Source organism: Prunus avium, chromosome 3 (genome assembly GCF_965620075.1).
Source record: "Prunus avium chromosome 3, drPruAviu1.hap1.1, whole genome shotgun sequence".
NCBI classification, from domain to species: domain Eukaryota; kingdom Viridiplantae; phylum Streptophyta; class Magnoliopsida; order Rosales; family Rosaceae; genus Prunus; species Prunus avium.
Window position 1 is genome coordinate 27,110,870 of NC_142286.1, and position 14,727 is coordinate 27,125,596.

Consider the following 14,727-nt stretch of genomic DNA (forward strand, 5'->3'; position numbering starts at 1 on the left):
CAGAATTCATCCGTATTTTGTGGTCTGCCGAATGAAGATCCAAATATACATCTTGCTATATTTTTGGAGATTTGTGACACATCCAAGTTCAATGGGGTATCTAACGACGCGATTCATTTAAGGCTATTCCCCTTCTCCTTGAAGGATAAAGCCAAGCTTTGGTTACTGTCACAGCCACAAGACTCCATCCGTACTTGGGATGATTTATCCAAGAAATTCCTTGCTAAATTTTTCCCACCAGCCAAAACTGCAAAATTCCGACAAGATATTATGTCATTCGCTCAGTATGATAAGGAGCCTTTATATGAAGCCTGAGAACAATTCAAAGATTTGTTGCGCAAGTGCCCTCACCATGAGCTACCAACCTGGATTCAAGTTCAAACTTTTTACAATGGGTTGAGTCAAACAAGCGGGACACTAGTTGATGCAACTGCTGGAGGGGCTTTAATGGCAAAAACTGCTATAGAAGCATTTGAATTATTGCAGACCATGGCATCCAACAACTACCAATGGCCGAGTGAGAGAATGAATCTGAAGCCACCTGGGGTCTTGGAAGTCAATGCTATGGCTTTGCTAATAGCACAAATTTCTAACCTTACTAAAAAAGTTGATTCTTTAAGTGTTAATGCTATAAACACTAATACTAATTTTGGTTGTGAATTTTGTGCAGGCCCTCATCCAAGTTCAGAGTGCACAACAGGAAACCCATTCGCGTCCGCTGAGCAAGTTAATCAGGTTGGAGAATTTAATCGATTAAGGAATAATCCTTATTCCAATACAAACAACCCCGGTTGGCGAAACCATCCAAATTTTTCATGGAGCAATACTCAAAATGTGCAGAGACCACCACCTGGCTTTCTGGCTCAAGAGAAGAAAATAAATTTGGAAGTTGTGCTTACTCAGCTGACTATGTCTACCACCCAATTTATGACTGAAACAAAAACCCAATTTCAGAATCAGCATGCTTCTATTCGGAATTTGGAGGTGCAAGTTGGCCAATTAGCCAATGTCATAAGTGGAAGAAACCAAGGAGTATTACCAAGCCAATCCGAAGGTAACCTGAAAAATCAAGAACAAGCAAAGGCAATCACTCTTCGTAAAGGGAAGCAAGTGAATACAGCGGTCGACTTGGAAAAAGAAGCATTAGAGAAAGAAAAAGAAGCTAAGAAGTCTGCGGCGGAAGTGGGACATGCATTTTCACCGCCAATCACCACCACAGAAAAATCCCAAGAAGAAGAAAATTCTTTACTAATTCCTTCTCCTCCATTGAAGCCATATGTCCCACAAATCCCTTTTCCGCAGAGGTTGAGGAAAAATAAAATTGATGGGCAATTTTCAAAATTCTTGGAGATGTTCAGGAAGTTGCAGATCAACATTCTTTGAAAGAGCTTTATGTGATTTGGGTTCTAACATTAATTTACTACATTTATCTGTTGCTAAAAAGATTGGTATTGGTGAAATTAAACCCACTACTGTTTCTTTGCAAATGGCGGACAGATCAATCACATACCCAGACAGAATTATTGAAGATGTTCTAGTAAAGGTTGATACACTCATATATCTGGCAGATTTTTTGGTTTTGGACATGGAAGAAGATTCTGACACACAACTAATTTTGGGCTGCCCGTTCCTGATTACTTCACGCACTCTGATTGACGTAGAAGAAGGGTTACTAACTGTGAGAGTTGGGAATGAAAAAGCGACATTCGAAGTTTTTGAACCAATAACATTTCTCGGAAAAGCGGAGGAAAAGGAGACTCCGAGCCATCCATTGGTACATGCCTCCACCTCCAAAGCTGACAAACTAAGGGTTGTCGAACCTACCTTGTACTTGGATGAACCAAAACCATATGACCCAGGAAGGAATGAGTTAAAGGAACTTCAGAATAAATCATATGAGAGTGCGAGAATTTACAAGGCCCATACAAAGAAGTGGCATGACAAGCATATCAAGAATGATCGTGACGGTACAACCTTCAAAGTCAAAGGTCATCGATTGAAACCACATGTGGCAGCCGCATTTCTTAAGGATGGGACCAACGTCCTCCTCAATAATCCCAAATAACGCATCTGAAAGTCGGGCTATTGACTCTAAACTAAGCGCTTGTTGGGAGGCAACCCAACTAGGTACCTTCGTTCCTTATATTTTTAATTTTCGTTTGTGTGTTTCTCGCGTTCATTACTTTTACTATTCTTTGTCCTTGCTTTTATTTTCATTTTAAACATTGAGGACAATGTTTGGTTGAGGTTTGAGGTGGGTAACATTCGCTTTATTTCAATTTTTTTTCATTTTTAGTCTTTTTCGAGTCGTGCAAAACATTGGTGTTTATGTTTCAATAATACTGTTTTCATCTGTAATGGATTTGAAGATTTGGCCCACGCAGCCTTCTTCAGGTTTTCGTGCTGAATCCAACCATATAAGGCCCGTAATTTTCCGACTTTTCGTTTGGAAGTTACAGCTGTTTTTCTGAACAGGGGTCTGGAACTGGAATTTTTCTGCGATTCAGTACTGTGTTCTGTTTTCAACGTCAGTTTCCATGCAGTTCTAGTCTGTTTTCTGGTATTTTGTCTAAAGAGAAGTTGTGCGTTTGTTTGTCTATTTTCTGAGCATATAAGGCTTGTCAAAATCTGTACAACACTTTAAGAGATAATTGTTGAAAACAGATCTAAGGTCGAAATTGAAAAGAAGCAGTTTTTGTGAAATATAAATTCTAGTTAAAGCTATCACTTTTCCTTGCTAATAGAGATGTATATGCCATGTTTTGATCATGAATGCTTTACTAACGTGTTGCCATGAAGGGTTATTGCATTATAATCTTTGCACTTCACAATACCATACTCGTAATATTTTGGTGGAAAAGGTTGCTATGCTCGAATGACTATGGAATATTAGTGGAGACTACCTTTGTGAGATACTGAGCCAAAAGCCATTCTTTGAGAGGGGTTTTACTGTTTCTACTCTTAAACACTCTTCGATTTTGTTCTTAATTAGATTGCTCTCATTAGATTTGTATTGGATACTAAAGAATTTTCTTATTTTTGTAGGTACGTCGCCTCCAAGTTGGATGGACCATGAGAGATGATGTTAGGCTACGCATGTTTTCACCCTCTAAAAGGCCTTTCATTCTACCCTTTTGTGTGCGTCATTAGCCCCTTTGTAACCAAACACTTAGCCTTTCTTTCACCACCCTTATTATCTATAACCTATACAACTCATTTCTAAGCCATACCTTATAGCTTAGGATGTGCCAAAGTGATGAAAATAAGAAGGTTGAGCTCTGCACCAAAGAATTGGCGTGTACCGAGGTGTTTGTGCAAAATTGCAACAACAACAAAAAAAAAGGAGTATTTTGCAATTCAAAATAATAAAAGTTCAAAATCACTCCAAATGGAGTAGGAAATATGCGCAATTCCCGGACGCTGAATACTTCAAAATGTCAAAAGGAGCTGGCCGTGTATGTGATCGTGAATAATGCTTTGGTATGTCCTAAGTTTTTGTTATTCCTTTCCTTTCTTTCGTACCCCGAGCCTAGCCTTTCATTACAACCTGAGTAGAAGACCTAACTGACCTTTTGGGAAATCTTGCTTGGAGGTGAGGTATGTACTCTAGTTCTTAGGATTCGATTCTTTTCATGAGACATTATTTTCAGAAATTGCCATTCTTTCGTATATTGCTTCTCTCAGTGTCACCCTTTTGCTTGTTGGCGGATTTCCCCTACGGAATCGTGTAATTATGTGGCTTTTATCAATGGCCATGTGTCTCACTCTCACTTCTATGGCACTCACTTATATACAAGCTCTCATCTTAGAGTTCCCTGGAACTGAAAATTACAAATCATATAATTTGTTGTCCCTGATAGACATGGTGGTTTGTGCTACATTGCTTGGGATCATAGCTGCAATCCACACCATTCGTCTTATCGTTTGGTTGGCGAGGAAGTTGGGGCAGGTTCAAGCATAAGATCCCAAAAATCCTCAGGAACGTGATTGATAGTTCGGTGGATAGTTCGAGAGCACGTCACCGTACCAACAAATTCTGAGGAGAATACGCCTGTCGTTTCCTTGTGTGTTGGAGCAACTACACCGGATTGCTAAAGTAAACCATCTATTAAAACGATGAAGAATGTGTTTAAGGAGGTTGTGTTTGGCTAGTGAGCTAGCCAGTGTTTGCCTTAATTTATTTCTGTTAGAATTTGTGTTTGAGTTTTGATAACTGATGGCTTTGCAAGATGCATAACTGATGCAAAGTATATATTAATAATTCTAGTGTTTGGCTAATAGTAAAGAGAGGTTAAGCTGACGTGTCAAGGCTGTGATATTAATCATGTGTATTAGTTATGTTAGTTGTTGTAATAGTCACGTGGGTTATTCTTCAGTCAGTTGCTTTGTAGCTAAGCAAAGCTTGAACTATTACTATAATAAAAGGCTCACTGTACTGTATTTCTCATTAAGGAAAAAGAAATTTGAAATACAAGTTCTCTGTTCTTCTCTCAATTCCTCTGTTTTCTATTTCTCCAATCTTCTTCTTCCTCAATTCTTCTTATTCTGTTAGCATCTAGACCCTTGTAGACAGAACTTTCCGACCCTAATTATGAAAAATTAAAATGTTTTATTTTAGGGAGTTTAACATATAAACCCTTTATTAGAGACTAATAACTTATAAAAATATGGCACTGGGTTCGTGGTCGGAGGTAGTCGGGTTTGGTCGGGTTGTGCGTAACCACGTGATCATTTATATCTAGGTCATCCATGAGGCACACCCTAGTAGTCTTATCAGTGGTGAAGACATAATTTCATGTGTGAGGGGGCCTCTTACAAATATTTATAAAAAAAGTTCGAACTCACAATACATTCCAAAGTAACCGAAAAGACCAAAATATCATACATAATACATATGTAATGAAATCTTTACTCTCCTTTTTTCTTTTGATAATCTACAAATTAGTTGAAAGATCCATTGAACTCAATAGTAGGGTTGGGCACTGTCCGATTTGGGCCGGTTTTCTCATGAAATTAGAACTTAAATTGAAAATGAAGACCGGTTTGGTCCGGTCCAGTTTTGACAAAAATTCATAGGCAAGACCCAACCAACTCGGACTTGCCCTATTCCTATTCGGTCCTTGCGGTTTCCAGTTTTTGGCCTAAGCCTAAAATTGTATTATATAATTTATGTTACAAATCTGCCCAAAATTGTATTATATTACAGACCTGCCCAAAATTTAATTATATTACAAACCTGGCCAATTTGTTCATTATCAAATAGGCCAAGCCCAAATTTAAACTTCCACCAAGCTTTTAACACATCAAAATCAATCCAACTTCAGTAAATATAAATTACAATCCAACTTCAGCAAAATATAAATTACAATCCAAATTCATCAAAATAAGCTCCAAAATAAATTACAATCTCACTGCAGCAAAATATAAACAAAATAAAAGCATGCAAAAACTCCACAAAAGCATGTAGTCCCAAATGTTGCAACTTCATTAAATTGCTCCGAACATTGAAAGGTAGTTTGGGCAGACTTGGGAGATGTGGATGAACTCATAATATCTATATAAAAAAACATAAATCCATTAAAACATTAGTGAAACATACAAACTATATAGTACATTAATAAAGCACATAAAATTACAAAGAAGTACCTAATTCAATGGATTCATAGAATTCCATCTCTTGAATTGTTGGCTCATATTGTAAAGAGGATATGTCATCCGACCTTAACCAATTTTGAGAGCAAATTAAAGACTCCACAATCTTAGAAGTCAAAGAAGCATGAAATGAATTAACTACCCGACCACCTGTGCTAAAGCATGATTCCGAAGCCACCGTTGATACCAGGATGGCAAGCACATCCTTTGTAATAAGTGCCCAACCCGGATACTTAACCCCATTCAATTTCCACCACTTCAAAACATCGAATTCGTCAACCACATCTTCAATAGGGTCGGTGATGTACCTATCAATCTCATGCTCGAATATCACAACATCATTTGCTCGAGTCTTTTTTCTCCAATTTTCATTCATTTGCCTTTGTTTCTTTCCCCCTCAGCTTAGGCTACTACTTGTTGTATTCATGGTAGTAGTATCATTAGAACAATAACTACTACTTTGAGTAGATGGTGGTGGTGGTGGTGGTGGTGGTGGCATTGGCGGCATGGCATACTCCTCATAAAACTTCTTTAAAATCTATTTGATCTCATTATTCTTCTTAACCGCATCTTCCGGATTTTCAAACCGGCTCTTCAAAATAAACTCCAAGTTCCCCAACTTGTATCGAGGGTCAAAAACAAGAGTAACCATCAAAATTTGGTTCAATTTATCAAGGTCACCCCAATGCTTTTTAAATTTCATCTTCATGTTAAGTGCCATGTCCTTCAAAACCTTGGAGGTTTGGGTTTCACTTAATATTTCCTCCTCTTCCATCAACAAATCCTCATTTTCTTCTTCTATTGCAATCAAGTCGTGAAATGTGGTGTGGGAAGCGGGATGCAAAGTGACACTCATCTTCAATGTAGTATCATAAAATACCTTTTAAAAATTCACAAAGGTACGAGCATTGTTCCAATCTTCATTAGTTGTTGGCCCTTCCCTCTTTTTAGAGTAATGAGATATAACCACCCCATCTTCGAGAACCAGTTCATCTTCACCAAACCAATAAATATATGGGCCTTCATCAACTTCTCCTATTCTCCAAAAGGATTTTTCAAACTTTAAAGCGGCTTCCAATATCATATATATTGAATTCCACCTAGTTGGCACATCCAACAACACAAGCCCTTTGCATTCAATTTGTTCCTTCTTAACACAATTCTTAAAGTCCTCTAACCTTTTGGGAGAAGATCTTACATACTTCACTGCATTTCTTATACACAATATGTTTTTCTCCAATTTTTTCAACCCATCATGAACTATCAAATTCACAATATGAGCACAACACCTAACATGCATGTACTTTCCTTCAAATACAAGACTACTATTTCCTCAATGACCCATTTTCGACTTCAAGTAATCTATTGCCTTTGTGTTTGAAGAAGTATTATCAGCCGTGATGGTTAATATCTTCTTCATATTCCAATCAAGCAAACATAACTCGAGGAGTTTGCCAATTGAGTTCCCCTTGTGATTGGAAATGACAAAAAAGTTCAAGACTCTTTTGTGCAAGTTCCAATCAATATCTATGAAGTGTGTCGTGATTAACATGTAATTTATGTTTTGAACACTTGTCTAAGTGTCCGTTGTGAGGCACACTCTATGTGGTGCTAATTCTTCTTTCAATTTTTGTTTCATGGCATCATACATTACCATGAAATGCCTCACAAGTGTCCTACGAGATGGCACTTGGAAATGGGGGTTCAAAGAATTACAAAACCGCCTAAACCCTTTTCCTTCAACCACACTAAAAGGCATCTCATCCATTACTACCATCTCTACACATGCCTTTAACCACTCTTCTTTACCATGCATTGTTGATGTAAGAACCCCATGTCCTTGGTCAAAAGACAAGAGCTTTTGCCATTTATCTTTAGGAACCCTCCCCGGATATTTCTTACATAGGTTCTCAATATGCTTCCTCAAATTTGAGGTGCCATTTCTAGTGGAGTCCGCCGCATAGCTAATAAAGCAATACTTGCACCTAGTTGTCTTCTTAGTTGTTGCATATTTGCTCACATCCTTCTTCACACTCTCAACCACATCTTCATATCTCTCAAAGTGATCCCATACTTCCGATTTTTTTTTTCTTGGGTCGGAATGAGGTAATGGTGGAAGAACACTCGGTGAATGTGGTGTTTGGGCATGAGGTGCACTTTGATTTGGTGTTTGGGGTTGGGGTTGAAGGATGGGTAAAGTGGGTAAAGGTGTTGATGCAGATGCGAATGCGAATGCGGATGTGGATATGGATGCAGATGACGAGCCAACTTCACTATTAGTAGTGGCATGCACCTCTCCATATGGGTTCGACTCATTTATGAATTCTTTAAGAAACAAAAAACAACAACATAAACATGATATCAATCAAAAACAACACCTCAATAAAAATAAAATAAAAAACAGAAACTTAAACATTATACAATCCAACTAAACTAAACTAAACAAAATCTTAAACAGTAATGCTAATTTCATGCTAATTTAAACATGATATTAACCAAAAACAACACCTCAATTAAAAAAAACAGAAACTTAAACATTATACAATCCAACTAGGGCAGAATCCTCAATACTCATGTGACTAGGGAATGAGTAGTCCAACCAGGGGACTATTGTTCCCCAGACACGCACGGTAGAATCCTCAATACACGTGCAGCTAAATATCCCTCCTACACGCTCAAGCTACCGGTCAAGTCCTTCGGTACACCTGGTCAAGGGTGCCTGGTATCCCGACACACCTCCGAAGAGTTACCGTGTGTCTAATATATCAAGTATCAATAACATGGGAGGTACATATCATAGTGCACATCATATACCGGGAGAAAACAATCCAACACGGGGATTGCTTTACTAGACCACGTGGCAGAATCCTCAATACTCTTGTGGCTAGGGAATGAGCAGTCCAACCGGGGGACTATTGCTCCCCAGACGCACATGGTAGAATTCTCAATACACATGCGGTTGAAACAAGTCTTGCGCATGCAGAATGTCGGTCAAGGCCTACGGCACACCCCGCCAAGGATGCCCGGGTCATCAACATCTCACATGTCGGAAAATACCTCAATGCACGTGTGGTTATCATCCAAATCGAACCGAGAAAGGTACATATGATGGTCAAATTCACAGACCCAAATGGTAATTATTATTATTATTGTTATTATTATTATTATTGTCGTTATCATTATTATGTATAAAGGCTTGCAGGTTGAGTGGGAAGTGGGGCTATATATATATATATATACTAGGTACAAGCCCAGACTCTTAAGAGCAAAAATTTTTCAATCAATTTTAAGCTTACGTGTGGAAGGTAGTGTGGAGACGTAGAGAATAAACAAAATTATTATAAGGAATTCAAACATACAAAGCCAAAACCAAGGATAAGAATATAGCAAAATTAAAAACGATATCAAACGAAATATCATTAATATTTAACAAACTTACATAGAAGCAGGAAAGCAGTAATGCCTAACAGAAGCTTCGCAAAAGCAGCACTTGAAAACACTCAAAACACTCCAAAACACTCAAAATACAAAGTTTATTTTGCTTCAGAGGCGATATTTTCGATGGTTCCCAACTGAAGAGGAGTCCTCCTTTTAAAGCCTCGAGGCTATCGACTTGTCAATCAGAGATAGAAGGTCACAAAGCAGCCTATAGTAGAGCGGCATCTTCACTTTGATGATTCTGGCTGAACTTTCACGCAAACGGCCAAAAGGAAAAAAGGCAAACTTTTACAAAAGGAAAGTAAAAGGAGAGTAAAAGCAGGAGCATCTTGCTTTTACCAGAGGAAAAGCAAAAGTAAAAAGCTTTATCGTAAAATTACAGAGAGTACATATTGTCTTCTTATCAGACATAATATTACTGAGGCCCACCATAAAGATCCGGATGAAAGTGGTCAAGCATATCTTCATTAGCAAAAGGGTCCACCTCATCTTCAGGTTGAGTGGCAGACGCTAAGGCCATAGATTCATCATCTAGATCCAGGATCTCGAAGACTTTCTTTTTCAAATCTTCTTTCGATGAAGATGAGCCTAGCTGATCTATCAACATCTGTAACCTTTGTGAAACACTTAAATTGGTAGAAGAAGTGGCCAAAGGCTGAGCAGCAACAGGTTCAAAAGAGGGAATAATTGTTGGGGTGATCTTTGCAGGGACTAAGTGATCTCTAGTGAATTTATCCCACCAACGAATTAAGATACTTCGGACTAAGTTAGGAATATAAGTCCATTCCTCATCAACGTCTTCCGAAATAACATATTCCCATTTTAATATCCAAGGTAGTTCATACATTATTCCATTTACAAAATTTCATTTGAAAAGACTCCTTAATTTCAGGAGGAAGGTATTCCATAGTAGGACCCCATATAAGAAAAAAGCTCTTGAACCAATTAGGGAGTTCTTTCAGAGCTCGAAGCTTAAACTGGATAAACCAAGTATGAGAATAGTTTTGATTTGGAAAACATAAGACATATTCCCATGCTTTTTTATAATCCCAGAAATTATATGAATATGGCCTAATTTCAGGATGGATAAATCTTTTGGCCCTTTTAGGGCTAGGACCCCATTCTTCCAAGGAAATAACATTTAGAATTTGGATTTTGGAGAATGCTATAGTGTTGGTATTTCCACCTCTATGACGATGAACTATACTAACAGATTTAGTTTCAATTAGAAGAGTTTCATAGAATAGACGGGGCTTATTTAAGGGAGGAAGGTTATCCCTTAAATATTTTTCAGCTAGAAAATTCGGGTGTTTGTCCAGATCATTCATTTCAATGATTGCTATAGACATATTCATATACTCACGGAATGGATTCTCAACAATATGTTTCTCCTTACCCTTATTATATGGAGAAGAAGTCATCAATGGCTTTGGATCAGACAGGGATGACCTAGCAAGAGCAGAAGAGCTCTTACTGGGAGTCATTTGTCCGGAACTTCTGGTTCGCACCCTGCAAGAATTCCCGAGTTAAGAAATCAAGGAGTGTGTTAGTTTCACCTTTAATAAATTCAATATCAAAATTGAAAGCAGAAAGTATTCCTTGCCATCTTGCAAAAATTTGTTTTGATGCTAATTTTTTTACATCTTTGAACAAAATGTCTTTCGCAGCCTTGCAATCCACTCTTATCAAGAATTTTTTATTTAAAAGATCATATATATATAGCCCCACTTCCCACTCAACATGCAAGCCTTTATACATAATAATGATAACGACAATAATAGTAATAATAACAATAATAATAATAATTACCATAATAATAATAGCTATGTATTCCCATGTCACAGTGTAAAAGCCAAAACCAATCCGATAGCACATTTTCACAACTCCATTAACCAAATACTAATTTCCAAACCATTCAGTTTTCCGCCATCAAATTCGAATTCCAAGCTCGCACAGAAAATATTGTCATTCAACATCAAGTCATGCATCAATTCACACCATCCCCATGTCCCAATCTATAACACAAATAACACACACACACACACACACACACACACACACACACACACAGATATATATATATATATATATACACACACACACATACATTCCAAAATTCCGAAAGCAATGCACACTTTAAACAATTGTCCAACTATCACAACTCAGTAAACGACCTCAACCGCGAATTAAAATTCAAAACCCTAGTTCCTGGAAACTTAGCGTCTGTACACAACTTTAGAAAGGTCCTAAGGCCATTCTAGTACTTTCCCCAAAGGATGAGACGGTCTCAAAAGACCCGTGGCCAACAGTTTGGTTCGCACCCTGCAAGAATTCCTGAGTTAAGAAATCAAGGAGTGCTTTAGTTTCACCTTTAATAAATTCAATATCAAAATCGAAAGCAGAAAGTATTCCTTGCCATCGTGCAAAAATTTGTTTTGATGCTAAATTTTTTACATCTTTGAACAAAATGTCTTTCGCAGCCTTGCAATCCACTCTTATCAAGAATTTTTTATTTAAAAGATCATATATATATAGCCCCACTTCCCACTCAACATGCAAGCCTTTATACATAATAATGATAACGACAATAATAGTAATAATAACAATAATAATAATAATTACCATAATAATAATAGCTATGTATTCCCATGTCACAATGTAAAAGCCAAAACCAATCCGATAGCACATTTTCAAAACTCCATTAACCAAATACTAATTTCCAAACCATTCAGTTTTCCACCATCAAATTCGAATTCCAGGCTCGCACAGAAAATATCGTCATTCAACATCAAGTCATGCATCAATTCACACCATCCCCATGTCCCAATCTATAACACAAATAACACACACACACACACACACACACACACACACATATATATATATATATATATACACACACATACATTCCAAAATTTCGAAAGCAATGCACACTTTAAACATTGTCCAACTATCACAACTCAGTAAACGACCTCAACCGCGAATTAAAATTCAAAACCTTAGTTCCTGGAAACTTAGCGTCTGTACACAACTTTAGAAAGGTCCTAAGGCCATTCTAGTACTTTCCCCAAAGGACGAGACGGTCTCAAAAGACCCGTGGCCAACAGTTTGGTCAAACTTCCCTTTTTTTGGTCAACCTGGCCCGTGGGCCCACGACCTCTGATTTTCTATCCAAAGGTTCCTATAGGTCCAACAATGTCTATTAACCAAGTCTCGAGGGTTTAGTCTCGATCGATCGGTCGGATCGCTCTCGATCGAACGGTAGTCGGTTTACCTAACCCCAAATTCATTGACTCGGAGTATCCGAGGCTCCGATTCTCGATCCACAAGTTTCCACACGATTCTAAAGATACGAGAAATGACATATTTTAAAATGAGACCGATCGGACGGTCCGAACCTATTGGACCCAGATGTCGCCTAACAGGCGTAATATCTGTTCAATAGTCAAACGGTATCCAATTTCTAATCCAGACATACCGTTATGCTCGAGACAACATGAGGAGTATTTTGGAACTCAATGAACCACCAAAAAGGGGCTCACGCGCCGCCACCCTCCACCAGCAGTGGTGGGTGGCTTGAGTAAATTCCGGCGATCGGAAAAACTCCAAATCGTCGGCCAATACATATACCATTAGAACCACCACACCTAGGGGAACGTCATTGGTCTTGGACCCCGGCCAAAAAGTGGCCGGAGCTAGCCGGAAAAGCACCTCGCAATTGGAGAAAAACCTAGGTTTTAGATCAAACTCTAAACACTCCAAATTGATCCTAACCAACCATACCATTAACTAGAGCACGTTGAGTAGATGAAGAATTATACCTAGATCGACGGATTTGGCCACCGGAGTCGCCGAAATGGCATTGGAAGAACCAGGAATCGTCGGGCCTTTTTCAAGTTCTCACCGGCGCTGGAGGGCCTGGGTTCGTCGAAACAGGCAAGGGATGGGAAGAGGAAGCCGGCCCAGTTCTTTTGGGTCCAGTCTCGTGGCTTGAGCTGGCTGGACGGCTCCGCTCCACTCCTTGGAGCGCCCGGCTGTTGCACACAGCAAAAGAGAGAATGAGGGTCGGGGAGAGAGAGTGACGCGTCCGCGAGAGAGAAAATCGGGTATTTAATGTTTTTTAACAAATTTTGAAATTAATTTTACATTCTTTCGGTTTTCTGACCTTTATGGGCTCGTTACAACTTGGAATTGAGCGTGTCGCTTGTCTACAAACTCATATCGGCTAGCTCTACCGAATGATACCACTCAATTCCCCAAAATTCTGCTGGATTAACAAGTGACTAAAGTGACCCTACCCTCAAGGGCAAAATTGTAATTTCACAAATATAAATAAATTGAATAAAACAATTAAATGAGGTTGGGGGTGTTACAACAACGAACCGTCTCAAATAAAAGTCGCATGGTAGGATTGGTATGAAGAAGGATATAGGGTGGAAGATTGGTGGTGCCGAGTGGGTAGCGGTGGATAAGTTTCCCATTCTTTGAAGGCTTCGAAATAATAAGGCTCCCAATCCTCAGGGTTATAAGGTTCCCAATTTTTAAAATAACCAAACTCCTCCTCTTGAGCAAGGAGACGTGTGGGTTTTGATAGAGGGCCAAGGTGAGCAACACGTGGGTCGTCGAGGTCAACAGGAATCTGAATGGGTTTTGGCCAAAGCTTAGAGATGCGATCCGTACAATCTTTGTATACCTTGGTTAGGGCATGAGGCTGGTCCTTTGGTGGGGTAATTTGGAGAGGTCGTGACTTAGTTGCTTTAGGATGAAGGTGGCATTTGCCTTTGTCAGGCCTAGGCTGCGTTGAAGCGCTGTGCAAGGAGATGGCTAGTTGATTCAACAGGGTATGCCTGACACCTTGGGTGTCATTGTGCTGGGTTTACTAGTGGCGAGTATTCTCCCAGTTATGTTTCAAGGTTCAGCAATCATGTTCCAACTTGACATTTTTGGTGCGGAGGTGGTCGTAGTTCTCCATCATTTTGGCAACATCGACACGAAGTCGTTCCACTTCGGCCTGAAGATGCACATCGATTGAAGGTTTCCTTCTGGAGGATTCCACTAGGGGGTGTGATGTTGAGTGCCCAAGGCTAGCTTCGCTCGGAATGACGGAATGTGATGGACTGAAAAGACGACGGGGTCTTATTATAGGTGAAGGAGCGAGCGAGACTAATAGAGATGTGGGATTCAAAAGTCGATTCCCACAGACAGTGCCAAACTGTTGACTCCCAAAATCGGGTGTCAACTTAGATAGAAGAAGTGTAGGGTCTTCAATAGGATTAGGGGGTTAGGACCTAAGGCAATGAGGGGCCTTTGGCCATAAATCGATCCTGCAGAAGAAAGATGGAAGAAGCAATCGTCAAGCTTCGGGTACCGATGTGGTATCTGCCGAAGGCTCTCCGATGCTTAAGTCATCAAGTGTGAGGTACACAATAATTTTTGCAGAGTAACAGTAAAGGTGAGAAGTAGTTACCCCTTTTTACTTGGGCACTATTTCTCTTTTATGGAGAAGTGCAAGTGGGAGTTTGCACAAAGTTTCGATGTGGGACTTTGTGCAAATCCCCGTGATAGCGACATGTGTCCAAGGCTTAGGTTATGTAGTTGAGGGTTTCCACAACCACCTTCAACATGCAATTGCCACAT

The 14,727-nt window shown here is 39.2% G+C and overlaps 1 non-coding gene across 1 annotated transcript; it reads right to left on the reverse strand.

Moving 5' to 3' along the window:
* Positions 1-252: 252 nt before the first annotated feature.
* LOC148295844 (small nucleolar RNA R71) lies at positions 253-359 on the reverse strand. Its single transcript, XR_015834884.1, has one exon. It is a non-coding gene; the product is annotated as a small nucleolar RNA R71 (small nucleolar RNA).
* Between the last annotated feature and the right edge of the window lie 14,368 nt (positions 360-14,727).